General features: G+C 49.9%; 1 long non-coding RNA gene across 8 annotated transcripts in view; it reads right to left on the bottom strand.

Annotated features, from left to right (window-relative positions):
* Positions 1-22,496, bottom strand: part of LOC127488260 (uncharacterized) — a 46,545-nt gene extending 24,049 nt beyond the window's left edge. For 2 of the 8 annotated variants that reach the window (XR_011382734.1, XR_011382729.1), the window contains exons 1-4: positions 21,326-22,284; positions 11,175-11,545; positions 10,096-10,221; positions 9,644-9,827 (exon numbers count right to left, since the gene is read on the bottom strand). This is a non-coding gene — a long non-coding RNA (uncharacterized lncRNA). The other 6 variants (XR_011382736.1, XR_011382730.1, XR_011382732.1 and 3 more) reach the window with 6 other exon arrangements.
* Positions 22,497-27,350: the final 4,854 nt, after the last annotated feature.

Here is a 27,350-nt window from a genome sequence, read left to right as displayed (position 1 = left end):
GTGTGTGCGGCTCGGGTCCCGGCCGTGAGCAAATCAGTGATACTAACCACCTTCCCTCATCTGCCTGCAGGAGACGAAGGGCGCAGTGCCTACCACGCATGGCGGATGTGAAAACGGAGTGGGACAACGTGTGTGGACCGCTGTGTGGCCACGTCGTACCTGGGAAATGTCATTTAGTACAGGAGCTTCCCAGAAAAGGAAGCATCGGCAGGCACACGACAAGAAAACCACCTTTCAGAGGCGGCGAGCGCACAGCTGTTTCTCTTGAGTGGCTTGGTTCTTCACAGAACCCTTAGGGGACGGCCGCAGACGGCGCCGGCTGCCAGCCCAGCAGAGAGGACAATGGGCGGCCTCGGCCCGTCAGCACTGGGGAAAATAAGGACATTTTTACCTTTGCTGTGTCTAAAGCACTTCTAGCAATAAGAACCCAGTGCATTGCTGAAATCCTCACTGGGAAAAATAACTGTACTATGAGCCCAGATCCAGCCCCTAATTCCCTTTTCCCATAGAAATATTTGCTCTCTTATCCAGTAATGTGGATTTGTATAAGAACAGCCTTTTAAGGAGAATGAGATTATCTTAGCAGGGGAGAATGCATTCAACATGAAGCAGTGCAGGCTCCTAAATATGCAATAAAAGGTAAACCAGTTGTCCAGGTGACAGCAGCGTGTCTTAAATGCAATTAAATCACTGGAAAAAAAAAAACAGAGCTGGGCGACGCAGCCAGCAACCACGTAGTAACCAGGAACGCCACGTCTGTGACCAGGCCAGGCGCACAGCAAGTCCACGGACGCCAGAGCGTCTCCCAGTTCTCATCACACCAACGCGGTTTGCCCCAGGCTGGCATGGAGGGGATGGAGGGGACTGGGAGGGGACTTAGGACCAGGTGGACCTCACCCTGTGTCCCAGAGAAACCAGAAGAAGCCGTGAGCATGGAAGCTGCCCGGGAGAGAGGCTTTTGGGATTCCGAGAGACCTCCTGATGGACAGTAACTGGATTAGATGCTCTCCAATTAAGCCAGGTGAGCACTGACCCTCGGGCTTCAAGCCCAGCAAGGCTTGTCTAGAAATTCACTTTTCCAATCCAGCTTTAACAAGAAAAGAAATTTCTAAATGGAGATGTCAAAACAATTGTAAAGGAAAATGTCAAAAGGAAATTTAGATAATTCTGCTCATTTAGTGGGCGTTCTGAAACTACAGATAGCATGACCAAAGCAAGGAGGGCTGGAGCCAGAGCAGACTTCAGCAGGAGTCATTACTGCAATTTCTGGATCCACCACTCATCCGTGAAAGCTCAGCACAGGAGCGAACGCTGCACTCACGGCCGGGCCCTTGGGGTCTACACAGCCCTCGCCCAGCAGTGCACGCTGTGGTCTGAACCATCAGGCCGTCTGTGCGCTCCAGGACAGGTGCCACGTGCCGTGATCAAAGTCCCCCGAAGAAAGAAAAGAGCTGGGCAGACGCGGAAATGTGTCCACTGAGAAGGGCTGGTGGCCATCACTTACTAATGAGAAAATCCCCGTGCCCGGAGTGACATCCCAAAATACCCCTCCAGGGAGGAGGCCTGCGAGGGTGTGATCACCCCCTCGGTGGCTGAAGGGCGTGCAAATCGGGAGCTCCTTATTTTTCAAGTGTGTCATCCATCAGTCCATAATCACCCGGAACGCAGGCATCTTCGCCCAGCCCTGGTGACACAGCTGTCATTCACGGTGGGGCCAGGGGTGGTTATGCTGTCGCGTCTGAGTGAGTTATTGTGCGTGAGAAGTTCAGCACCAAGGACACAGCAGAACTCTTCCGCAGGTGCGCGGCAGGAGGTCTGCACGCAGCGGCAGGGCTGCGTGCTGATCGCTGAGCCGTCTGCAAGGGTGCAAACAGGAGGCAAAGGAGACGAAGCGTGACCCCCGTCGTTCTCCGCTCTCGGCCAACCCTGCCAAGTGCAGGACCATTGGCTTCTTGGCAGGCTCTGCAGCTCGGCTAAGAAACATCCCACTGATACCCGAAGGCGAGGGGGGCCGAGGGCTGCCCTGTCTCTGTCTTCATCTCTTCTCTTAGTGAGTGGGCATTGCGCCAGGTGTTGGGAGCCAGATGGACAAAAGAAAAACAGGGAGAGGCCGTGCTGTGGTGCAGTGGCATTCCACATGGGTGCCAGTGATGCCGGCATTCCACATGGGCGCCAGTGAAGCCAGTTCAAATCCCAGGTGCGCCACTTCCGATCCAGCTCCCTGCTAATGTGCCTGGGAAAGATGGCCAGAGTTCTCAGGCCCCTGTACCCACATGGGAGACCTGGAAGAAGCTCCTGGCTCCTGGCTTTGGCCTGGCCCTACCCTGGCCATTGCAGCCATTTGGGGAGTGAACCAGCAGACGGAAGAACTCTCTCTCTCTTCTCCTAACTCTGATGTTCAAATAAATAATAAATAAATGTTTTTTAAAAAAAGAAAAAGGAAAAAGCCAAGGAGACATTGTTCCCATCCCACCCTCCGCGGGGGATCAGATGGTAATAACTGAAAGCAGAGGAAACCTAAAGAAACAGGGGCCCCAAGGACTCCAGAAACACAGCGCTGTGGAGATGAATTCTCTGTGGCCCCAGGGGCGGCTTCATGAGAGAGGCGGCACAGGCAGGAAGTGGCGAAGGCGGCAGCACCGCCAAGCGGGAGGAATGGACCCCAGCACTCCGGGAAGACCGGCCAGGCCGCCCTTGCTGGAGAAGCCCAAGAGCTCGTGGTCCCGGCTCCTGGACTTCGCGCCTAACGACCACAGCTCTCAGACCCCGACAGGCTGAACGGTGCTGCCGCTCGAGTAAGCAATGTCAAGCGTGCTTGGTCTGCGTAAGCAGCTTCAGGCTCGCGACTGCTTCGTAGAGGAATGCAACGCTGTATTCTAGGTAATTCTATAGCTGCACGTGTTAAGTTACTGCAAGAACACAACCGTCAGGGAGGTTAACCATCATAGATGCACACAATTTAAATTACTCTCTACTAATACCTTGGATGATCCTAGCTACATGCAATATTTGAGCCTGGAACAGAAGGAAAATTCAATGATTCTCAGAGATTAACTGATAAGCCATCTCACAGATGGTTAAAAATAAAATCACAGGGCCAGCACTGTGGCGTAGCAGGTTAAGCCACCACCTGCAGTGCCAGCATCCTATATGGGCGCCGGTTCTAGTCCCAGCTGCTCCTCTTCCAATCCAGCTCTCTGCTATGGCCTGGTAAAGCAGTGGAAGATGGTCCAAGTTCTTGGTCCCCTGCACCCACGTGGGAGACCTGGAAGAAGCTCCTGGCTCCTGGCTTTGGATCGGCCCAGCTCCAGCCATTGCAGCCATTTGGGGAGTGAACCACCTCTCTCTTCTCTCCTCTCTCTCTTCTCTCCTCTCTCTCTAACTTTGCCTTTCAAATAAATAAATAAATATAAAAAAATAAAATCACTGAATTATTTGTTGGTAAGATTTTGCCTCATCCCAATGCTAACGGATGTAAATCTAAAGAGAACCCAACAAGACAGAAGACAGAATCCACGTGAAGTCCAGGGGAGTAAACACAGTGAGAGGAAAGCTGTACTCACTGGGAAGCTCAGGTGCATCTCCCTTAGGAGGGCAGAGGGCGAGGTGAGGGGTGTGCCCCGCTCTGCTCCCCTGGGGAGATGGGGGCCCTGCAGGGACCGTGCGTGGAGACAGGTGCACACCGAAGGGCTCCAAGCAGAGCCAAATCCCCTGCAGCTTCACGTTACTTCATGTTATGTAAACCCAGGTCTGGCACCAGGAGGACTGGACAGTGGTGCAAGGGAACCCCGGGCTTGGCAAAAACTACGGGTTGGGATCTCTCCCAGGGCGAGCGCTGTGCAGGACAGCCTCATCTCCCCAGCTGAGCACTGTGCTGGACAATCTCCTCTCAGAACCACTGGAAGCAGCGGGAGCCGCCCGTGGCTGGACCCACGGTCACGGGAAGCGGCTGGTGCTCTGCGGTGCGCAGCTTTGCTGAGCGAGGGTGTGTAGAGCTTAGCCGTGTTCCATGCAAGCTCAACCCAGGGAACCTGCAGCTTATGGGGAGCTTAGCGGGACATAACCCTGGGGTAAGATGGGGAGCATGTACATAAATACAATGGAATATAACTGAGCCTTCAAAACGGAGACCCTGCCATTGGCAACATGGTGAGGGCGTGGACCCCTTGCAAGACAAGTTCACCATGGTCAAGCAGAAGAGTGTGGCTGCCTTGTGGTGGTGGTGGTTTGGGGCAAGAGGAGCTTCTGACTAAATTAGATCTCTAACTGGAATGAACAATGACCCCCACTTCTCTGCTTTTCCCATCTGAGATCCCACCATTAGATAGTCACTCCTTTGATTTAAGAAATCTGTAATAACTGAAATAAATAATCTGAAGTAACCCTCCAACAAATCAAATCACACTGGAAAGAAGCTCTGTTTTAGCTAGATGTATTTTAAGACAATTAGTTGATTAAAGGTTCCATTGGAACAGTTGGTTGAGAGAAAGGCACTAGCAAGAAAGAAATCAAAACAGGTAATTAGGGCTGGGCTGGAAAAACCCAAAGTGCTGCCAGGCAGCCCGGGGCCGCAGAGCGCACTCCCGCACTGGGCACTGTACCCCGCTTCCTGCCCCGTGTCACAGCAGTGGCCACTGCTCAGCAGCTCTGCCAAGTGGACAGTTGGGAACCCAAGTATTACCCCCTCCTCGGAAGGCCACACCCCCAGCAGCGGCTGGTTCTCCAGAACCTTCTGTGTGATGATACTCCAGATCTGATAGACGCTTTCTGAAGCAAGATGCGCAGACCCCTGTACCCAAACTCTGGCCATTCCCCGCCCTCGAAACGCACAGCCTAAGCATCTGCGCTTCTGCCTCCATGATGTCCCTGGGTCAGGGCTGCCCGACTGCTCCAGGTCCTTCCCAGCGTCCCCACCCCGAGGAGCCAGGGAACGAACACGCGGAAGGAGCAGGGACAGTGCCCAGGCTGCTCAGACCCTGAGGCCCGGGACGTCCTGACGGAGCCCCTGGGGGAGCAGACTGGGGAGCAAGCAGATCTCGGCCCCCCCTCTCAGAAGGGGACAGAGACAGGCCAGTGCCCCAGGCAGCACAGGACCCTGCTCCTGGCTGGGATTTAATTTAAATAGCAGGTAATTGACAAAATACAAAAGAAACAGACTGCAGAGCTACGGAAAGGACAGACAGACAGATGCACCTGTCACGAGAAGGCTGTACGCAGTCCCACCATCTAGCACCGTGGCTGCCGTATCAGTCCTAAAGAAAAAAACGCAGCGGGAACAGAAATGGGAGTTCTGTAAAACAGACTGAAGCGGGAGAAAGACAAAGGGAAAAGGGGCTCACTCAGCTTCTGGCCAGCTAAAATCAAGAGACCCCAAAGTCCAGTGATGCCTGCTCAAGTCCCCGGGCGCCGTCCCTCAGGGGCAGGGGGCAGCAGAGCCCAGTTCTCACTTCTCAGGACTCAGCGACAGCTAAGGGCACTCCGGCTGGGGTCTGGCCAGCTCTGCCGCATAGGAGCCGTCCTGGGGACACGGTGTTCAATTCTGAGGGAGCCCCAGACACCTGGAGGAGAACCCGCCCCCGGACACCTGCGTAGCATCACACGGCTTCCCAGGAAAGCGGGCGTGTTAAGAGCCAGGTCTGCTCTCTACTAGGTGACGTGGTAAAGGAGACCTGAGCGAGGGCGTGACCCAGCAGGCAGTGGAAGCAGCAGCACACCACCAGGGGACAGCGCACTGACGGACAGCTAGCACGCCAACAGCAAGTCTGCGGCTGGGGCCGGGAGGAGGGCTCTGGGGCAGGGTTTGCTTTGGGATAAGAAGACCAAGAGCCTTGCTGGAACAGGCCTCTCCCAGCTGATTCCTCCTGGAAGCTGAGGATTCCGGAAACTGCAGCAGCTTCCCAACACGCACAGGTCACTCACTGACATCAAGAAGACAGAGAAGCACTGGCACCATGGCATAGCAAGTAAAGCCACTGCCTGCAGTGCTGCCATTCCACGTGGGCGCCAGTTCAAGTCCCAGCTGCTCCACTTCTGACCCAGCTCCCTGCTAATGCACCTAGAAAACAGCCAAAGTGGCCCAAGTGCTTGGGCCCCTGACACCCATATGGGAGACCCAAAGAAGCTCCTGGCTCCTGGCTTCAGCCTGGCCCAGCCCCAGTGGGTGTGGCCGTCTGGGGAGTGAACCAGCAGATGGAAGATCTGTCTCTCTGTCACTCCCTCTCCCTCCCTCACTCTTTCAAATAAACAGCTCTTTACAAATAAATAAATAAAGACAGAGACGTGAGAATGGGGGTGGGGGCAGGAAGGGGAGGCAGGCTCAGGCTCCCAGTGGCATTACTGGGGTAATACAGAAAATGCGGACTCTCTTCACCACTCCAAGACAAACGCACTTCTGCCGTAAATGGCTCGGCTCCACGGCCTGCCTAGCCGAGAGGCCAGCCGGCTCTCAGAGCACGACGGCACCCGTTGTTCAGGTACGAGGAAGTCCCACTGGCCACGGGGCGCAGCTGCCGTCTGCTAACTCGCCTCATCAGCTGCTTTTCCAGGAAGCACAGACGGAAGGAGCGAGGCTTCCTGCAGCACAACACAGAGCCCCCCACTGCAGGAGGCCCCAGCACCGCCTCCGGCTAAAGCCCACACAGACCCACAACACTGCACCTGAGCTCTCCAACCCTCTGCTTCTCTGTCCAAATTCCAAATAGGTCTCAAAATCTATACCGCTGTTAGTGTCTTTGCTGCTTTCCCATGATTCTGATTTTCAAGACTTATTATTTGTTGGAAAATGCCATTATTGCTAAAAATAGCACCTCGCAGTTATACAGAGCTTTCCCGCCTATAGTAGTCTCTTTGGAAATGCCTATCAAACACCACAAGGTTGGGAGCTGGCACTGGGGCATAGTGGGTAGGCTGCTGCCTGTGACCGACCCCAGCACACCCCAGGGGCATCAGCTCACGTCCTGGCTGCTCCACTTCCAGCCCAGCTCTCTGCTATGGCCTGGGAAAGGAGCAGAGGATGGCCCAGGTGCCCGGGCCCTGCACCTGCGTGGGAGACTGAGAAAAGACTCTTCACTCCTGACCGTGGCCTCCTGGCCTGATGCTGGCTGTTGAAGCCAACTGGGGAGTGAACGCGTGGATGGACAATCTCTCTCTCTTTCTGTATCTCTCCCTCCCTCTCTCTCTCTAACTCTGCCTTTCAAATAAACAAGCAAACAAACAAACAAAAAAACCATGAGGTGGTTGTCTGATTAAGTGTTCGCACACTACAAGAAAAGTGAAGAGAACTGTCAGAAGCCACTTGGATTCTTTAGAGACAAACACAGGATAAGACAACAGACTAAGAAAAGGAGAGATTGGGAAAGGAGCTAGATCTGAAAAAAAATTAAAAACTGAATTTGTTGTGTGTTTTAGAGGTGCTAAAATAAAAGCTTCATGGGAAATGCATAAGAGTCAATACATGAACTGACAAGACTTGGGAGGAGCTGCAGGGGACAAGCGTGAAGCTGCCCAGAGGAACACGGACAACCACAGTGACTGGAACTGCCACGGGGACCAACAGAACAGGGGCAGCGGCCGGGCGCTAACCAGGGACACAGCAAAGACCTCAAACAAGAACACTGGGAAATTCAGCAACGCAGGTCTGAGTAGCCCATGGCTCATAATTATAGTCTAAATTAGAAAATATTTTGTATGCAAGAACAAAACCACAGCACAGGAAACCGTGGGCACCACGAACACGTGAGAGGAGGAGAATTCACAGCCTCGATGCTGCCCACGGACACAAAGCTCATCCTTCATCCAGCGTCCGAAGTCAGCAAAAGAGTAAATAAAACCAACTAAACTAAGAAAAGCATTTTCAAATGTACAACAAATGAGAAAAGTAAAACAAGAGAGAAAGTGAAACATGGCTCTTAAAATTTAAGGAAATACACAACCTCTTAAAAAGAATGCTCTAGAGAATTACCAAACTAAGGAAATAAAAATGGAATACTAGCACAGATCCTACAGATATTAAAAAGACAATGGAGGTTATTATACATATTTAATGCATATTAACATGGAAATGATAAAATAGAAAAATTCCCTCAAAAGTTCCACCTAGAAAACTGATAAAAGAAGATAGAAAGGCTGGTGCCACGGCTCACTAGGCTAATCCTCCACCTCCGGCACCAGCACCCCAGGTTCTAGTCCCGGTCAGGGCACCAGATTCTGTCCCAGTTGCTCCTCTTCCAGTCCAGCTCTCTGCTGTGGCCTGGGAGTGCAGTGGAGGATGGTCCAAATGCTTGGGCCCTGCACCCCATGGGAGACCAGGAGGAAGCACCTGGCTCCTGGCTTTGGATCAGCGCGGTGCGCCGGCTGCAGCGGCCATTGTGGGGGTGAACTAACAGAAAAGGAAGACCTTTCTCTCTGTCTCTCTCTCTCTCACTGTCCACTCTGCCTGTCAAAAAAAAAAAAAAAAAGAAAAAGAAAAAAAAGAAAAAAGAAAAATGTAAGTGGGGCAGTGCAGCCCACATGGGCACCAGTTCAAGTCCTGGCTGCTCCACTTCTGATCCCACTCCCTGCTAACTCACCTGGGAAAGCAGTGGAAGATGGCCCAAGTACATGGGACTCTGCACCCATATGGGAGACTCAGAGAAGCCTCCTGGCTCCTGGCTTCAGATCAGCACAGCTCCAGTTGTTGCAGCCATTTGGGGAGTGAACAAGCAAATGGACCCTCTCTCTCCCTCTCTCCTCTCCCTCCCCCACCCCCATGCCTTTCAAATTAATAAATCTTTTTTTAAAAAAGAACTGTAAATACTCAAAGTTAATTAAGGGAATTTCATTGTCATTTAAATTTCTCCACTCTTGCCCCATAAAAATCCAGAAAGCCCAGACGGTTTCATTAGTGAATTCTTCCAAATATTTTCTTTGGAAAATGATGCCAATCTTACAAAACCTTTTGCGAGAGGCTGGGGAGGAAATGAGCCATTTCCCCATTCATCTTAGGAGACCACACTACATGTGATATGAAACCTGACAGAGGCGGGTGCGGTAAGAGAGCAGACCGCTGGCCAGTGTCCCTGGGGGCATGGACACAAGAACACCGCGCACGATCCCGGCACAATGCTTGGGTTTTCCGTAATATTCAAAAACTCGACGAGCATTGGCGTCCGCCTCCCACCCCTTCCTGGACAGTTCAGCCCGACAGCTGTCAGGTACAGGCAGGGATGGCAGGGCAGAGGGGGCTGTAGGGGGCAAGCGGGGTTGGGGGGTCAGGGAAAGAGGAGGGCACAGACAGGACATGGAGGGCACCCACGTGGGAATGAGAGATCAGTCTGTCCTGTGAACTGAACAACTACAGAACAATAGCAAGCAAAACAAAGCCGGGGCCTCCAGGCTTGGAGGAGAGAGTTTCAAACGTGGATGGAGAGTGGAGGACAGGTGATGTGGATGCGAGTGGGTGCGTCAGTGTGACCTACCAGTCTGCAATTGATTAGAAGACAGACAGATAAGCAATAGATGGACAGATTCACTTAGATGCAAATGAGTTGCTCACAAGGGTACTTCAAAAGGTTCAGGACAGGGTGGGCATCTGCATAGCAGTAAGGGCTGCTTGGGGTGCCTGCATCCCACGTGGAAACGTCTGGGGTCAAGCTCCACCTCTTACCCTGATTCCGGCTTCCTGTTCATCACACTCTGGAGGGCAGCAGGTTCTGGTTCAGGGGCCTGGGTCCCTGCCACACCTGTGGGAACCCAGATTGAATGCCCAGCTCTGGTCCAGAATCAGCTGCTTGGACATCTGCACGAGTGAAACAGCAAATGGAGCTCGCTCTCTCTCTCTCTCTCTCTGCCTTTTGAATGAACACAATTGACCAATAAATAAGCATTTCTAAAAGTTCACAGAAAATGGAACTAAAAGTATGAATTTATGTTGGTGCACAAAAATTTTGAAAGTCATGCATCAGCTTTTTTCGTAATACACATTTTACATGTATTATGAAAATAAAATTAAAGGCACCAATTTTCTTTTGCGCCAAAATGAACTCATACTTTTTACTCAATTTTTCCATAAAAAAATAGGGAGGGGGAGGGGGAGGGGGAGAGAACGAAACGCGGCACCTGATGCTGGCAGGGCCCTTCCCGCTGAAAGCCGTTGACATCTGCAAACTCCAGCGGCGTGGGTGGAGAGGCGGCGAGGACTCAGGCTCGATGTCCAGATTCTGGGGGCTGCGGGGAGGAGTGCGCCTGCGGCCGAGAGGAACCCTGAGATACTCAGAGAGCACGGGGCGGAGGTGGGAGGAGAGCCACGCACCCCCCTTGGCTGAAAACCCAGTCCCCTCTACGCCTGTGATTGCTCCACATGCAGTCCACATTTTTAGACAGACAAATATGCGTGCACACGCACACTGTGTATGTGTGTACAGACACACATACCAGCCACCGTACGAATAGAGCAAAGAACACAATCATCTCAAGAGACGCACAGGAGGCATTTGACAGGATTTTACACATTCATCATTTCTGAGAAACAGCAGACACTTGGTGAAGAGACTCGTAGCCTCTACCTTGAAACATGGACACCTGGGAGAGGCCTGCTGTCCCCTTCAACAGGAAGGGGACCAAGTTCAAACCCAGAGCAATTGTTGGTCCCTGGGGCAAGCAGAGGCCATAGCAGAGCAACCCCTGGGGCTCAGCGGAAGGCACGGTGCCTGCAGGGAGAGAAGAGACCCCAGGACCGCTCGCTGTCAGAAGGGTGGAGTGAGCAAGGTGACAGCCTGGAGAGTGGCCTCCTGCCACGGGTGGCCTGGTGTGAACCTCCTGGTGGCCTGGTGTGAACCCCCTGGTGGCATGGTGTGAAGCCCCTGGTGGCCTGGTGTGAAGCCCCTGGTGGCCTGGTGTGAACCCCCTGGGCAGGGGGACACCTTCTCATGGGCTCACTCTTTCCTCCAAAAACTTCCCAAAAGCAGCCAAGGGGGCACCTGGGCTGAGGGCACAGCAGAAGCACAAGGGGGCTGTCCTCTGCTGCCACTGGGAGCCAAAGTTCCATCCACAGGAAAGGAGCTCAAGCCCTCGTGATGTTAGTGAAGAGTCCCTAAACGTCTAGGGTGAGGGCAGGGACCCTCAGGGGCCACAGTGACAGAGCAGAGGCACGGGAGATTCAAGGTCGCACTGCTGAGACCGGGAGACGTGGTTCAAACCTCAGGTGTGGCCTTCATCAGAAGAGTGGAGACTGCGACCCATGCGCTCAACGCGCCATGGGATCATCCCACGGAGAAAATCCAACACACGTTCCTGGTAGACGCCTCCAGCAAACGGGGAGCAGAAGAGAGCTTCCTTAAACTAACAAACAGTGACCAGTGGATTAAATCGAGGATAAAAGGACCCACAGCCAACACAGAAACACGACGCCGTCCCTTAGCGGAGAAAAAGTGGACGTGCTCCCGTTCGACGTCTCCATGGAAGGCGGAGGGCAAGCAGGCCAGAGAAGGGAGCAGAGATTGGGTGAAAAGCAATGAATTACCTCTGGTCAGCAGCGACATGCCTGTCCACATGGAAAATCCCAGAGAATCTACAAAAGTTAGAAATAGTGGACGAGTTTCAAGCCTGTAGGACATTGAGTCAACACACAAAAATCATCTTCGTTTCTGTAGCTAGCAACGGACAATTGGATATTGAATTCTTAAATGCCACTTTAAGAAGCACCAGAAAAATTAAGTACGTGGGTCTAAATCTAACAAAATCTCTGCGTGTTCTCTATTGAATGCTGCAAAATACTGATCGGACACATCAGAGAGGACACAACCCAGTGGAAAGATATCGCGTGCTCGAAGACTGACAGCCTCACCACTGCACAGCTGTCAGTTCTCCCCGATTTCACCCATAAAGCAATGCAATGCCAGTCAAAACCCCAGCAGCGTTATTGGCAGATATTATGTCAGTGTTAAATTGTCTCACTGTTCTATTGTTCCGGGTGTTTACTCTCCTGTCAAAGCTAAGCTGTCTTGATTACAATACATCTTGAAATCAAGTTCTCCCACTTGGTTTTTTTCCTTTTAAAAAATGGCTTGGCCATTCTAGATGCTTTGTCTTTCCATATTCAAAAATTAGAATGAGGGGTGGGCATTGATGCAGCAGCTAAGATACCACTTGGGACACCTGCATCTCATATTGGAGTCTCTGGGTTCAGGTTCCAGCTCCACGCTGATTCCAGTTTCCTGCGCTCTCAGGGCAGCAGGTGATGATCAAGTACTGGCTTCCTGCCACCCACGTGGGAGAAATGGCTCCTGGCTCCCGGCTCCTGGCTCCAGCCAGACCCAGCCCTGGCCATCGTGGGCATTTGGGAAGGAAACCAACAGATGGGAGACAGCTCTCGCTCACTCGCTCTCTTGCTCTTGCCCTCCCTCTATCTCTATTCTATCTTTGTCTCTGTGCTTTTCAAATAAATAAAAACAAAATTTATTAAAGAGTGTTAGATTGTCAAAAGCCTGCCATGAGACAATGAGAGAAGCCACTGAGAAGGAAGACATATTTGCAAATCACTTATCTAAGGATTTGTGTCTAAAATATGTTGAAAACTTCTCAAAATTAAACAATAAGTAAAATAAAAAGTCAGTTTAAAATAATGCCAAACTTGGGGGTGGTGTTATGGCATAGTGAGTAAAAGCCATCACCTGCAATGCTGACACTTCAAATGAGTGCTGGTTCAAGTCCCAGCTGCTCCACTTCCAATCCAGCTCCCTGCTGATGCAACTGGGAAAGCAGCAGAAGATGCCCGAGTACTTGATTCCCTGTACCCACATGGGAGACCCAGAAGAAGCTCCTGGCCCCTGGCTCCTGGCTTGGTCTGGTCCAGCCCTGGCTATTGTGGCCATCTGGGGAGTGAACCAGCAGATGGAATTCTCTCTCTCTCTCTCTCTCTCTCTCTCTAGATAGACAGATATAGATATAGATATATAACTTTGCCTTTCAAATAAATAGGATAAAACATTTAAAAAATAAGCTAAAGTGAGAAGGCTTCACCAAAGACGTTGTAAGCTGTAAAATAAACATAGAATGAAATGCTCAAGAGTGTCAGTCATGAGAAACGCACACGCAGATCACAGTGAGACAGGACCACATGACTGTTAGAAAGCCTCAAAGAGGAAGCGTTCGCATATGGAGTGACTAACACTGCCCTGCACTGTGGCTGGGAATGCAGAATGGCAAGAACCATGCTGTAAACCAGGGCTCCAAAGCAGTTGCAAGACTCGGGATCTGGAACCCAAGATGCAGATGTGTGACGGGAGCCAGGAAGCACGGAGGGAGCAGGGGAGGGGTGGCCACGTGGGGAGGGCACAGGTGCAACCTGTAAAAGCCCACAACACCAAACTTGGAACATCCGCCATCAGTACACAGTGCTAGTACCGGAGTGTAACTAAAAATACCCGAGTCACACAGCTTTTCCTCGGTGACCATAAACAAAGACAGTGCCAACTTCTATTCAATGTTTTGCTAAAGTCTTTATCAGAGCAATGATCCATGAAAAACAAAAAGAATTAGAAAGATACAACTTGTATGATTTCACATGCCACATTTTTACACTTAATTAATACAAAAGAATATATAGACAAAATATTAGTATTAATATTGGACTGGGTGATCTCTGACGTCATAAATAAGAGTGTCGATCGTTAAATCAGCAACAGGAGTCACTGTGCACTTGCTCCCCATGTAGGATCTCTGTCCTTAATGTGCTGTACTGTGAGAATTAACAGTAAAACTTGTCTTCAAACTTTACTTTATACTTTGTGTGTCTGTGTGGGTACCAATTGTTAAGATCTTTACTTAGTATAGAGTTGATCCTCTATATATAAAGATAATTAAAATGAATCTTAATGAAGAATGGAATGGGAGAGGGAGTAGGAGGTGGGACAGGAGTGGGACTGGGAGGGCGTGTATGGGGGTAAGAACCACTATATTCCTAAAGCTGTACCTATGAAATCTGTGTTTATTAAATAAAAGCTTTCTAAAAAAAAAAATACTGGACTGGGCAAGGCCAATGCCACAGATCGAATCACATGAAATCCCCATTGTGGAATTGAAAACTGGCGATTTCACATGCTTCAACTAATAAAATCAAACACACTTCAATATTCTTAGAAAAAAACTGAGTTCCAGTTTACAAAGGCATTCATATAAATAAGAACATTAAACCAAAAATGTAACAAAAGGTTTGAAGGTTTGAATTATAACTTAGGTGTCGCTCCCCCTCTTCGTGGAGGAACGACACAGGACCCTGCGCTGTTCTTTCGTCTGCTCGGCCCTCCCCGGGTTTGCTGCTGGTTCTTCTCGGGTTGGCTACTATCCCTTCCACCTCCGTGGAAGGGCAGTTCCCCCTGGCCACATTCCCCACTTCCGCAGGGGAGCGGCACACCGCCGGCCGGCTTGCTCGGGGGCTGCACGGGTGTTCCTTCAGCTAGATGTTCCCCATAGATGTTCCCCATAGATGTTCCCGGTGCATGCCGTCTCTCTCCTCCTTTATAGTCCTCCTCCGCCAATCCCAACTCGGCTGCCCACACGCCGAGTACGCTGCTCTCCTCCAATCAGGAGCAAGTCCTACAGTTTATTGGTTGAACTGGAGGCAGCTGTGCGGAAGCTGTTTACTTCTCTCCCAGCGCCATATTGTGGGAGAGCAGATGCATAGAATAAGTCTTAATTCCAGTAACTCAGTCCAGTCCGGGCTGCTCCCCACAGATCCCCCTTTCTTTTTATTTTTTGGTGTTGATACGCGCCTGTCTTCGGTGCCCCGTGGCACACACTCTGCTCTACTTGCTAGAGTTGCCACAGGCTCTTACAAGTCCTATCAATCAGGCAAACCGAATCCGGGTCCTCTCTTCGCCATGTTGTGAGGAGGTTTTTAGGCGCTGATGCGTGCCTGTGTTCGGTGCCCTGCAGCGCATGCTCTGGTCGAGCCTGCAGGGGCTTACAAGCCCTATCAGGCAAACCGAATCCAAGCCTTCTCATTGCCGTATTGTGGGGGAGACTTATTAGTGTTGGTTCGTGCCTATCTTCGGTGACCTGCAGCTCATACTCTGGTCGAGCTGCTTGCTGGTGCTTACCGCCTTAATTAGGCAGACCGAATCCAAGCTTTCTCATTGTTGTATTGTGGGGAAGCCTTACTGATGTTAATTCGTGCCTGTCTTCGGTGACCTGCGGCGCATAAGCTGCTAGCTGCCCGCAGGTGCTCATCGCCTCACTTAATCAGGCAGACCGAATCCAAGCTTTCTCGTTGCCAGGTTGAGGGGAGGCCTTTCTATTTCTCTATTTCTCTATCTCCGGGCATTCCTATTTCTCCCATTTTACTTCTATCTTCCAGCATTCCTATTTCTCTCACTTTGCTTCTAAACTTCTATTTCTCTTATCCCTGCAGCTTCCTGGTGCCTCGCCCTGCCGGCAGGCTCCGCCCCAAGGCTATTTCTCCGCGGCTTTCCGGCTGAGCCGCTTCAGCCCGCTTTGCGCGCACACTCCGCAGTCTCGCACTTAACCCTTTTGCGTCTGAACCACGGCCTCGCGCCAGCCCCGTTCCCTATCTACTTGTGCCCCGCACGCTCTCTCTGCGCACGGCAGCCTCCGCGAGTCACACAGCGTAGCTTACGTGTCCGCCACTAGCATTCAATCTAAGTTCCCCGGGCTAGCCTGGCGAATTCAACCCAGCATACGTCTCCGCCCCACGGTTTGGCTTCCCGTCCTTTGCTCCCCGGGCTAATCAGACGGATCCCAACCAGGCTCACGTTTCAGCTTCTGGTTTCAACTTTTCGCCCCCTATTCCCGGGCTAACTTGAGAATCCCAAAGTGGCTTTCGTGTCCGCCTTGGCCTGCCCCCCGCGGCTTCAATTTCCCTAACATTTTTCTCTACCCGGTATGTTTCCCCAAACTTTCCTCCAACAATACTCCTCCCTCATTTCTCCTGGCCTCTCCCCACAGTCCGCATCCGAGTCTGTTTGTTCTAGCTTTCACTTTCTCTTTTGACCTTAGAGATTTCTCCCAGCTTCCCCCCGTAGTCCGTATCTGAGTCTATGCCTAGGCTTTCAATAGCTTCTTCCGGCACCTAGGCTCTTTGCTAGTCTCTCTCTCCGGTATTTTCCCAGTTCTTCCCGTTTCTTCCCTCCTAAGTTTGCTATCCGTCCTAGGTTTCCTATCCGAGTCACGGCACCATTATGTCGCTCCCCCTCTTCGTGGAGGAACGACACAGGACCCTGCGCTGTTCTTTCGTCTGCTCGGCCCTCCCCGGGTTTGCTGCTGGTTCTTCCCGGGTTGGCTACTATCCCTTCCACCTCCGTGGAAGGGCAGTTCCCCCTGGCCACATTCCCCACTTCCGCAGGGGAGCGGCACACCGCCGGCCGGCTCGCTCGGGGGCTGCACGGGTGTTCCTTCAGCTAGATGTTCCCCATAGATGTTCCCCATAGATGTTCCCGGTGCATGCCGTCTCTCTCCTCCTTTATAGTCCTCCTCCGCCAATCCCAACTCGGCTGCCCACACGCCGAGTACGCTGCTCTCCTCCAATCAGGAGCAAGTCCTACAGTTTATTGGTTGAACTGGAGGCAGCTGTGCGGAAGCTGTTTACTTCTCTCCCAGCGCCATATTGTGGGAGAGCAGATGCATAGAATAAGTCTTAATTCCAGTAACTCAGTCCAGTCCAGGCTGCTCCCCACACTTAGGCTGTTCGGTGTTATAAGGTTGTCAGTTTTTCCTGAATTGATCTAGAGATTTGATGTTATCTCAATCAAAATCCTAACTCATCTTGTGTGGAAACCAAGAAGCTTATTTTAATATTTGTTTGGAATGACGGAAGGCCAAGGAGAGACAATGCGATCTTACAGAAGAAAAACCAAATCGGTCAATGGTTTCTCACCTGCAAGACTTTTTAAGCAGTCTTACTTCTGGTGGAGTGGATCTGGCACGTGGACTGACAAACAGGGCAGTGAATAGAATTGGGAGTGTAGAGGGGCACTCTTAGGTGTGGTCCCTGGCTTTACGACAGAGACAATGCTGAGACAGAACAGGAAGAGTGTGCTATGCAACACATTACACGTGTTTATCTATATGGGAAAAAGTAGCATCTCATCGCATCCCTCACACCACAGGGGAAAATATCACTTCCAGATCTCCAGATCTTAACACAAAAGGTAAAACAAGAAAACCTCCAGGAGACAGCATAGAAGACTGTCTTTGTGGATTTTTCCCCTTATTTTTAAGGATTTACTTATTTGAAAGGCAGAATTATGAAAGGGGGAGAGACAGATAGAAATCTTCCATCTGCTGGTTCACTCCTGCAAATGGTCCCAAGAACAGGGGCAGAGCCAGAGCTGGGAGTTCTTTCTAGTCTCCCACACAGGGGACAGGGACCCAAGCTCTTGGCTCACCTTCTCCGGCTTTCGCAGGCATGTTAGCAGGAAGCTGGATCAGAATTGGAGCGTTCATATGGGATTCCACAGCACAGGCAGTAGTTTAACCTATTGAACCACAACACTGACCCCGTCTGTATGACTTTAAGGTAGGAAAATATCTGTTATACAGACACCAGAACAAGAAAAAAAAAGCATGAAATTAAAATCTGTTCAACAGAAAGGCACTGACACCTATGAAAGCCCTGCTATTCACGTAACCTCTGATGATGAAAGATGTAATTACTTCCCCTCTAAGACTGCGAGTACAGCAAAGGTGTTCGTCCTCACCGCCTACAGTAAGCCTTGCACTGGAGTCCTAGCCAGTCTGATGAGGGAGGGAAGAGAAAGAAAGTGTGAGTGTGAGTGAGAGAGAGAGAGAGAGCATAGTGAAAAGGAGAAAGTATAAAATGTTATAGAAACAAGTAGATAGGAAAACTTACAAAATGCGGGGGTGGGGAGCTGCGCTGTAGCGGGTAAAGCCACCACCTGCGGTGCTGGCATACCATACCATATGGGCGCCAGTTTGGGACCCAGCTGCTCCACTTCCGATCCAGCTCTCTGCTATGGCCTGGGAAAGCAGTAGAAGATGGCCCAAGTCCCTGGGCCCCTGCACCCATGTGGGAGACCCAGAGGAAGCTCCAGGCTCCTGGCTCTAGATCGGTGCAGCTCCGGCCATTGTGGCCATCTGGAGAGTGAACCAGCAGATGGAAGACCTTTCTCTCTGTCTCTCTCTCTCACTGTCTAGCTCTATCTATCAAATAAATTTTTTTAAAAAATTTAAATGTAAATCTTAAAATTGTATTCATAATAGCATCTGAAATAAATACTTATGGAAAATTTTAAACAAACATGGACATGACCTATTTGTAGAAAACTATGCCTTGCTGGTGAGATAAAGAAAACATAGATAAATGGAAAGATAGACCATGTTCATGGATTAGAAGTCTCATTGTTATTAAAAGTTAATTTCCTCCTATTTAATTTATAAATCAAGGCAGTATCAATCTAAACTCAGCATGTCTTTTTTTGTCCAAATTGACAAACTGATTCTGAATTTTATATGAAAATACAAGAGAGCTAGAATAGCTAAATAAGTTTTAACAAGGAAGAAAAGGAGGAATTACACTATCTGGCACTGCAGTGTCTACAAAGCTATAATAAAGATATCATTGAAATGTTGACACAAGGACAGGAACAGGCACAGTGGAAGAAATGAGGAGTACAGAGACCCACACACAAGCACACTTCAACAAGTTCATGGAAATGGAGCGGTACAAGAAATTTGCGATTCATGCACAGTTTTTAATAATATATATTTTCCATGAAGTTGTTAAAGATCCCTTATATATATGGCCACCTTTTAACAAAGGGGAAAAGATACTTCAATTGAAAAAAGAATAGACTTTTCAACCAGTGGTGTGGAAACAGTCACATGAGAAAGAGGAGAATTGCTGGCTCCGACTTAAAGCAATATGAAAAATTAGCTCAGAATGGGTCATATATCTAAATGCAAAATCTACCACACTTTGTGGAACACAAAAGGAAAATAAGACAAAATTCTGGCAAATAGACGTATAACCAATGTCCCAAACTTGCACTTCTCTAGAGATGCCATTAGCAAAGTTAAAAGCCAAGCCAATGGCTGAGAAAAAATATTTGCAAGTTCTGTACTTGATAAAGAACTTATGTCCAGGACACATATAGATATTTTTAAAAACAAGCCTTAAACATTTGGATAAAATCAACGGGGAAACTTTCTTCAATGTGCAAGCCAAGGAAAGCTTTTCACTTAGAAAACTTAGAGAAAAGTGTGTTGAAAGGTGTTCTTCAGCATAAGAAAAGGTGGATAAAAATATAGCACCAAAGCTTTCTATAATAAATGTATATAAAGTGCTGGAATAAACACTAAGGCCAGATAAGCATACAGGTGATGGGACTATTCACAAAACGATTCCATCACGAAGACATAAAAACACCGATACTGTAACAATACTGTAACTTGTTCTGAGAATCTCCCAAGGCCAAGCAAGCGGAAGAAGGCTGGGGAGGAGCAGGGATACAGACCGCCAACTTCCCCCCATCTTGGGCGGCATGTCAATCTCCATGACCTGAGAGGCGTGTGAAAATACACCCAAGACCTGCAAATGCTTGTATCTTAGCTAACTACTTTCCGTGTTGGAATTTGTCTTCAGGAAGTAACCGTGTGCAGAAATAACACCCAGATGTCTACTGCAGCGTTATTTATGACAGACCAAGTGTGGACGGGGGTCTCAAGGTGTCGCATAAACACAGGAAGTGTGGCGCACCCACCCAGGGAAGCACGGCTACTCAGCACGTGGAATGAGCAAAGAAGCATATTTACTACTTAGGAAAGATTGTCATACTCTCCCAGGTATGTTTCCTACTAGCCCATTCTATTTAAAACCACGAGTTTTGCAGCTCTGTAAACGCTGATGGCCAGGATTTATTTGGCATCATCCCCAACCTTTTCCCATTTCTCTAAGTTTTATGCCTCTTTCGAGTATGTTCACATGGAATGCTTCGTTTTAACTGTTTATCATTCCCTGCAAAAAACACTATTCTATGTTTAAAACACTAGTGAATTTTTGCTTCCTAAGATTTATCCTTTCACTTTTAAATGAAAAAAGTAAGAATTCCATCACTTAGAAGCTGGTTGGCTTACAAGACAAATGACTATAATTCAATGCTTAGTTTCAAAGAGGATGTTAGAGCTGTATTTTTAAATCCCAATAATTTGTGGTCTTGACATGAACACTGATTGTTATAATAAGCTATAATAATCTTTTTTTGACAGGTAGAGTGGATAGTGAGAGAGAGAGAGACAGAGAGAAAGGTCTTCCTTTTGCCGTTGGTTCACCCTCCAATGGCCACCATGGCTGGCATGCTGCGGCCGGCCCACCATGCCAATCCGAAGGCAGGAGCCAGGCGCCTCTCCTGGTCTCCCATGGGGGTGCAGGGCCCAAGCACTTGGGCCATCCTCCACTGCCTTCCCGGGCCACAGCAGAGAGCTGGCCTGGAAGAGGGGCAACCAGGACAGAATCCGGCGCCCCGACTGGGATTAGAACCCGGTGTGCCCGGTGCCGCTAGGTGGAGGATTAGCCTAGTGAGCCGCGGCGCCGGCAGCTATAGTAATTTAACAATAGAAAAATATTGATGTTTTACCAATACAATGTCTCTAAAAGGAAACCACGCACACACACTCATAGATTAATTCAACAGAGCCTCAACACGTGTGTTTGCAAAGAGTCAACCCAGTAAGAGAACATTCTCCACCGTAAATGACAGCCAAATACACATTCCATTGATTGCAGCTGTTGATCACTACAGCTCCTGGCTCCCACACGGGCCCTCAGCGAGCCTCTGCGGGAAGCCAGGAGATGTGAACCCTCCCCAGGGCCCCGAGTCTCCTAGGGCTCTGCTGCGCTCCCAGACCAGCCCCCAGAGGATGGACGCAGGGGCTACTCCCCCGCTAACGACTCCAGGAGAAGGCAGGCTGCGGCAGGCCGGGGCAGGTGTGTCTCCACCATGGTGGAGACTCAAGGTGCTGATTCCAGGGTGTTCGCCTCCTTGACTCTCCAGGGAGCCTTGCGGAACAAGCAGCCAACAGCCAGAAATCCCCTAACTTATCTTGCGGCCCACATGGCCCAAGCAGACTCGGCACAGAATGGCTGTAAAATGCGTCAGAGGAGGGAGGCAATGGGCTTGCCCTCACCAGTACTGCCAGGCCCCAGCACCGCCCTCCCCTGCCAGGCTGTTCTGAGCAGCCCTGCACCCTGGCTGCAACCCAGCCCTCCTCCCAAATGCCACAAACCCTTGGAAATGGGTGATGAGACCCGCCTGTCGAGGTGGCACCCCACGTGTGACCAGGTCGAAGAATTATCCACTGTTGAAGACAAACTCACTTGCCCTCAAGACACTTGAGGAGCCCACCTCGCTGCTCCTCGCTCTGTGCCGACCTCTTCAGCTGTGGCTCCGACTCCTCCTCGAGGCAAAGTCCTCAGCCATCACCTCTCCAGGAATGGAGCAGGGGGCGGAACAGCCTCGATCCACTCACCTTCAGTCCTGGATGTGAGAAGAAGGGAGCCAAATATTTGATGACAGGAGAGAAGCTCCTGTTCCCTGTACCATGCGCAGGCAAGCTCGTAGCGGGGGTGGGAGCTCCTCAGGTCACTGGCCACTCCTCATCCCCCGGGAGCGAGATCCGGCACCTTAGTCTCTCCTCCAAGCATTGCATCCAGGTTGTTTTTTTAAAGAAACGGTACAGCTGTTGCTCATAGAAGGGATATATATTTAAGCAACTCTTTCCCTGACTTGGTATTTCATTATCGGTATGCGCCCGAGTGTATTTAATATTAACACCATTCGACACAGCTTTTACTGGAGGTCTCCGTTTGTTTTCATTGGCCTCTGGAAAGCTTTGGCGACTCACGGCCGTAAAAGCCAAGGATGCATTGGATCTGGTTTCCAAGCCTAATCCAGAAAAGAATTTCTTCCTCAGCCCTCCCGTCTCTGTTTCTGAGATTTGGGAAATGACATATTTCACGGTGGAGTTTTCCAGAGCACCGCACGACACTTCCTGCCACGTGACGGCGTGGCCTGGAGAACGGAGGGCTCCTCTCCCCGGCGCAGCCCTCCCCAAATCCCTGCCTTGCGTGCAGCTGAGACAGCCCATCAGAAAAGCGCTCAATTAGTAGCGGTGAAGGAAAAATAACTTAAAGAGGGGACCTGGGGCCCCGGTCCTGGGCTCGCCCCACCAGGAGGCCTCCGCTCCACCGCCTGTGCCCTGAGCTTCCAGGACAGACGTGCCTGTGGGACGTCCCTGGGACATCCCAGGTCGAGAAAAATGGCTCTTTTATAAGCCTTCTCTCTACTCACCAGGAAGGAAATCAGGCCTCTGACTTCTCTCCTGCGAAGCACCAGCATCGCCAATCGACGTGCACACGGCTCCCTGGGTACCCGGCCAACGATCGGCGAACTCGCACAGCCGTTAACTAGCGAATGTTCCGCAGCAGACTGATGGCGCGAGGACCTGCAGAGGCCCTGAGCCGCACGCGAGAGCCTCTGCACACCACACCTCGGAGCCCTGCTTATTAAAAATTAAAACAGGACCGGTCTATTGACTCAATGATAAAAATTTGATCACGTCTTAAACTGGAAATCGTCTGTGTTTGCATTTCCAGATTCCTTATCAGTAATATGTTGATGCATGTTTGAAAATTTATTAGATGCTGTAAAACAAATCATTAAGCAGGAAGCAGAGCTGAGCTCCGGCGCTCTCTGACCCTTCGTCACCCTGCGATAGCACCGGAGTGCTCTAACAAACAAAAGAGAAATTAGCTCTTTTGTTCTCAGCACTGTCAGGCAGGTTAGTTCATCTAACATGGTCTTTTATTAATAAATGGCACAGATTTTCATGCTAGCGTGGCTAAAGCAAATCACATCATCGTCTGAAAAAGACATACCTATTATTTTTCAGTGATATATTGCTTCGCAGCTGTAGCCAAAACAATCTAATAAGCACTATTAGATAAAGGATTCTGAATATGAATGTATTGAATTTGTAGTGGAAGAAAATGAACATATCGCAGCGTTTGTGTCAGATTGGGTTAAGCTTGGGCCTCTCTTTCTCCTTAATAAATGCAGATCAAAAGACTTCTCTTATGTAGAAAATAATAATACAAATTTCAGCAATATGAAATAACACAAGCACTTTGTAATGTTGGGAGGAAATCAGTCAGCCATGCACTGTGCGGAATATAAATTATTTTAGGAGGGCAAACAGATCCTGCGATGCCTCTCCCCATCCATTTATATTCATAAAAGGTTCCAAATGCCTAGAACAATAGCAGCCATCTATTGGCCGTAAAGCATTCCGACATTTGTAGTGTCACTTATGACAGCTTTGATAGACATGTACTATATAAGAAAAATATCTTCCAGCACGCGCCGTGTTTAATACATTGATTAAACTTCTCTTCCGCCGATTGCTTTTGTCTTAACTTCTTCAGACGCCACCTGAAGGGGACTCGCTTGGCTCCCAAAGACCACGTGGAGGGAGACAGCTTCGTCGCGGGCTCGACTTTTGAGCTCTGTCAGGATTTCCCCTCGAATGATAAATGATTGTATAATGCAACAGTCGACTGCTAGGGCTGAATTATATTAGCCATCAGCGTTCAAAACCCATTTGAAACTTAATTGTGCTGTGATAGTGGTATCCCCCAGTCAGCAGAACAGCAGGTTTATAAAAATCATCTCCTATGATTGTTAAACGCTCTCCTAATGAAGCTGATGATCACAACACTTTGCAATAAACGCTTCTGTCAAGATGTCACAAATGCGTGATAGTGGCCTCTACAGTGAGCAAGTGCTTCTGTGATTTGGGTTTATCTTTGTTGCACGGGATTCAACAGATCGGTCTGCATATGGAAGATAATCTCCATAAAAAGGGAAAGTGCCGTATATTAAAATGGGATTATCAACTAGAACATAATCATGCCACTGTGTAATTATATGGCGCACCATACGTAGATGTGAACAATCATACACGAAAATAATTGAGGGCCATAAAACTTAATTCAGAAAAATCAATAGAATATAAAAGCAATCAGATAAGGCCTCTTAAGAAATCGATCAAGGCTTGTACAAAGTCATAATGTGTTTTCCTAAGAGAAAAGGGGCTAAATGAAGCAGAGAAACCTACATAATATTCTACAAGGAGGCTTCTAGAGGTGCTTGCACATTGAAGAGGGAAGAAGGATGGAAAATGCAATTACTTTTTACATTCTAGAACCACGTGCACCGGGAGCAAAAGGAATGTATGTTAAACACTGCAAGGGAAAGGGCTGTTGGAGCAATTATTCCTTTTTGATCATTTATCTATATTTGTGTCTTTTTGTATCTCTCTGGAGTCTAAAAAAGCTATTAGGCTCTGCTCATTGCAACTTTATGTATCTTTATGTGTTGCGGGCTCAATCGGAAGCACTCCAAGGCTTCAATATTGCCCTAAGGGTGGAGCCTGCCAGTGACACCCTTCCCGCCCGGTTTCCACGCGGTTTGGCCCATCATTGGGCTGGAACACTGTGCTAAGCCTAAACTGTTTTCATTACGGGGCGGGGTTGGGGGGAGAAGTTTATAAATGAAACATATTTTCCTAAGGGAATCCGCCACTATTGGATGGTGTCCCTGGGAGCTCGGGGAATGATCAAGGGAAAACACACACTACTTTTGAAATATTCCCACCAAAACTCGGCACCATTGTACATTAGCAAGAGCTCTGCGGTTTATTTTGTATGAAAACAAATAACAAAAGCTCATGTAACCTATAGGTGAAATGTATCCCTAATCCCCCAAAGCCGCAGCCTGGGCTTCAGCAGGAAACAAATAACTTTTTGTGAAACAGTTAATGTTGCCTTTTTTTTCTTAAGGAAAGAAAAAAAAAAAACACAACTTGGCTACATTTCTGTTGCAGCCAATATTAGGCAATGCTCATTTTCAGGGCCACATGATTATATTAGCTTAAATGCAACTGGATTTATTGCCTCCAGCTTTAAAGTTTACTTACAATTTATTTCAAAGTATCTCTAATGGGTTCACAGTTCTGGATAAGGAAGCACAAAAGGGCTTATGTTCGAGACACAGAATGGAGAAATTTACATGTTATCACTGTAATTTATGAAAACAGAAACTCACATTATTGACTTCAAAGTTTGTTTTAATGTATTTGGAATTCGAGTGGAACCAGCTGTTTTTTAGCTTCCAAAGATCATGCTGTATAACCCTGTTCAAAAGGGTGATTGTACTGTATTTCTTTAAACAACTCGAGAGCATTAATTATAGGAGGAAGGGGAAAAATGTAAACGTCTCCTCCACCTTGGAGGCACACAAAGGCCCCACAGCCGCCTGCATTCTCCTGAACCAGTGATGCATGCCTGCGCCCCCAGCACCACGTCCTCCCGGCCAGGAGCCCACAGAGGCTCACGGAAAGCACCCACATCAAAGGTCTCTTGGGACTGAACGCCCACTGCAGTGCAGACCAAGGAGAGGCAGCCCGGGGGAAGGACACCAGGGCCAAGGAAAGGAGCCTGGCTCACTCCACTTCCACCCAGGGGACACCCGTGGAGCCCGTGCAGTGGCTGTGGCCAGGTCTGGTCCCAAGGACCCCATCACAGCACCGTGGTGCCCAGGCCAGGGGTGCTCACCCTCCATCCACTTGCACCCAGGGCTGTGGAGGAGACACAGGGAAGAGATTCCGCGACCGTCTAAGGAAAGGTAATTCAGTGAGCCTGGCGATTCTGCCCCACTGGACGGAGCGGCAGCAGAGCCCACGTTTGCTGAAACCCTGGGAGCCGGCATCTCGCCTGGCTCACCACCAGCCCTGCACCCCCAGCGGGGCGGGCGGGGCGGGGCTTCCTCAGGTGATGTGTGCGGCTCTAATCAAACCCACTTCAGGCGCAGGTGTTTTGCACAGAAGCCAAGATGCCCCCTGGGAGGCCTATGCCCATTGGAGTGCCTGGGGTTCAAGTCTCAGCCTCGTTTCCGATTTCAGCTCCCACTAATGTACATCCTGGGAGGCAGCAGATGGCGGGTCTCGTACTTGGGTCCCTGTCACCCACAGGGGAGACCGGAGAGAGTTCTGGGCTTCAGCCCAACCCAGCCCTGGCTGCTGCATTCATCTGGGAGGTGAAGCAGCAGATGGGCGCTCTCTCCGTCTCTCTACCTTCAAATATTCCCTTTTTAATCTAAAAATCTGATCTGCAACAGTCAGAGATTATAAAAGAGCCCAAGTAAGGGGTGGTGGCTTACTTGTAATAGAGATTCTTCACCAAAGGAGCCGATGCTCATGGGGCAATCAACATGATGTGCCACGGAAACACACTCATGACATGTCCGCAATCCTGTCTGTGGACATATGTGACACACGCAGAATCCCATCTGTGACACCTAGAATCCCATCTGTGACACATAGATTCCCATCTGTGACACAAGTGACACACACTGAATCCCGTCTGTGACACACTTGCCACATGCAGAATCCCATCTGTGACACACGTGACACACACCTATGGACACAGGTAGCACACACACACACGCAACTCAGGTCAAGCGGGTCAGTCTGGAGCAGGAGAGGACGGGAGCACCAGAGTCCGCGGCTCTCGGCACAGGGGATACGGATCATCCCACAGGAAGCCCAAGGTCCAGTCACAGCCGTGACCATGGACTCTGCCGTGGGAACATGCAGGTTCCCTGGATCCTGTGTGGTTTCCTGGCTCAGACTCGGCTGCCTTTTCTGCCGTGGAGGTGAGTGGCTGAGAAGGCTGCCTCCCCCAGCACAGCGGTAAACCACAAGTCGCAGGAGGTCCAAGGGGCAGGGGCCTGGCTCCCCAAATGCCTTCCGTCCCTCAGAGTCCTAACTGGACGTGGTGACCTGGGCATCAGCGGCCCAGCCAGTGTTCTCCAGAGTTGAGCACAAAACTAAAGCCGACCGCTGTTCTCTGTGTCTTGCACATTTTCAAAGCACACATTGTTAGTGCAACAGCAATATGCATTCTTGCTAAATGAAATCGACAAGACCACACACGTTAAGGAGGTGCGTCCCCAACACTGTAAAACAGGAACTCAGAACCGGAAAGTCCAGGAGCAGCTGTTCGGAGTAAGGGTTCGGCACGGGGCCCCGGCTCCTGACCCCGGCTCCTGCTGAAGCACAGGAGGAGTGGCCGGCTGGGAGGCCTGGGCTGAGCGCCTGGCTCCTCCAAGCATCGCAGGCACTTGCGGAGGGAACTAGCAGATGAGTCTCTCTCTCTCTCTCTCTCTCTCTCTCTCTCTCTCTCTCTCCCTTTCCATCAAATAAAAGTTCATACACGCATGGAAAAGAACCCGGGGTCTGAACACGAGAAGGATTCTGTCCTTGGGGCTTTGCCAGGAAATTCC

This window comes from Oryctolagus cuniculus, chromosome 15, assembly GCF_964237555.1.
Source record: "Oryctolagus cuniculus chromosome 15, mOryCun1.1, whole genome shotgun sequence".
In the NCBI taxonomy this organism is placed as follows: Eukaryota; Metazoa; Chordata; class Mammalia; order Lagomorpha; family Leporidae; genus Oryctolagus; species Oryctolagus cuniculus.
This window is presented reverse-complemented; position numbering and strand designations above follow the sequence as displayed.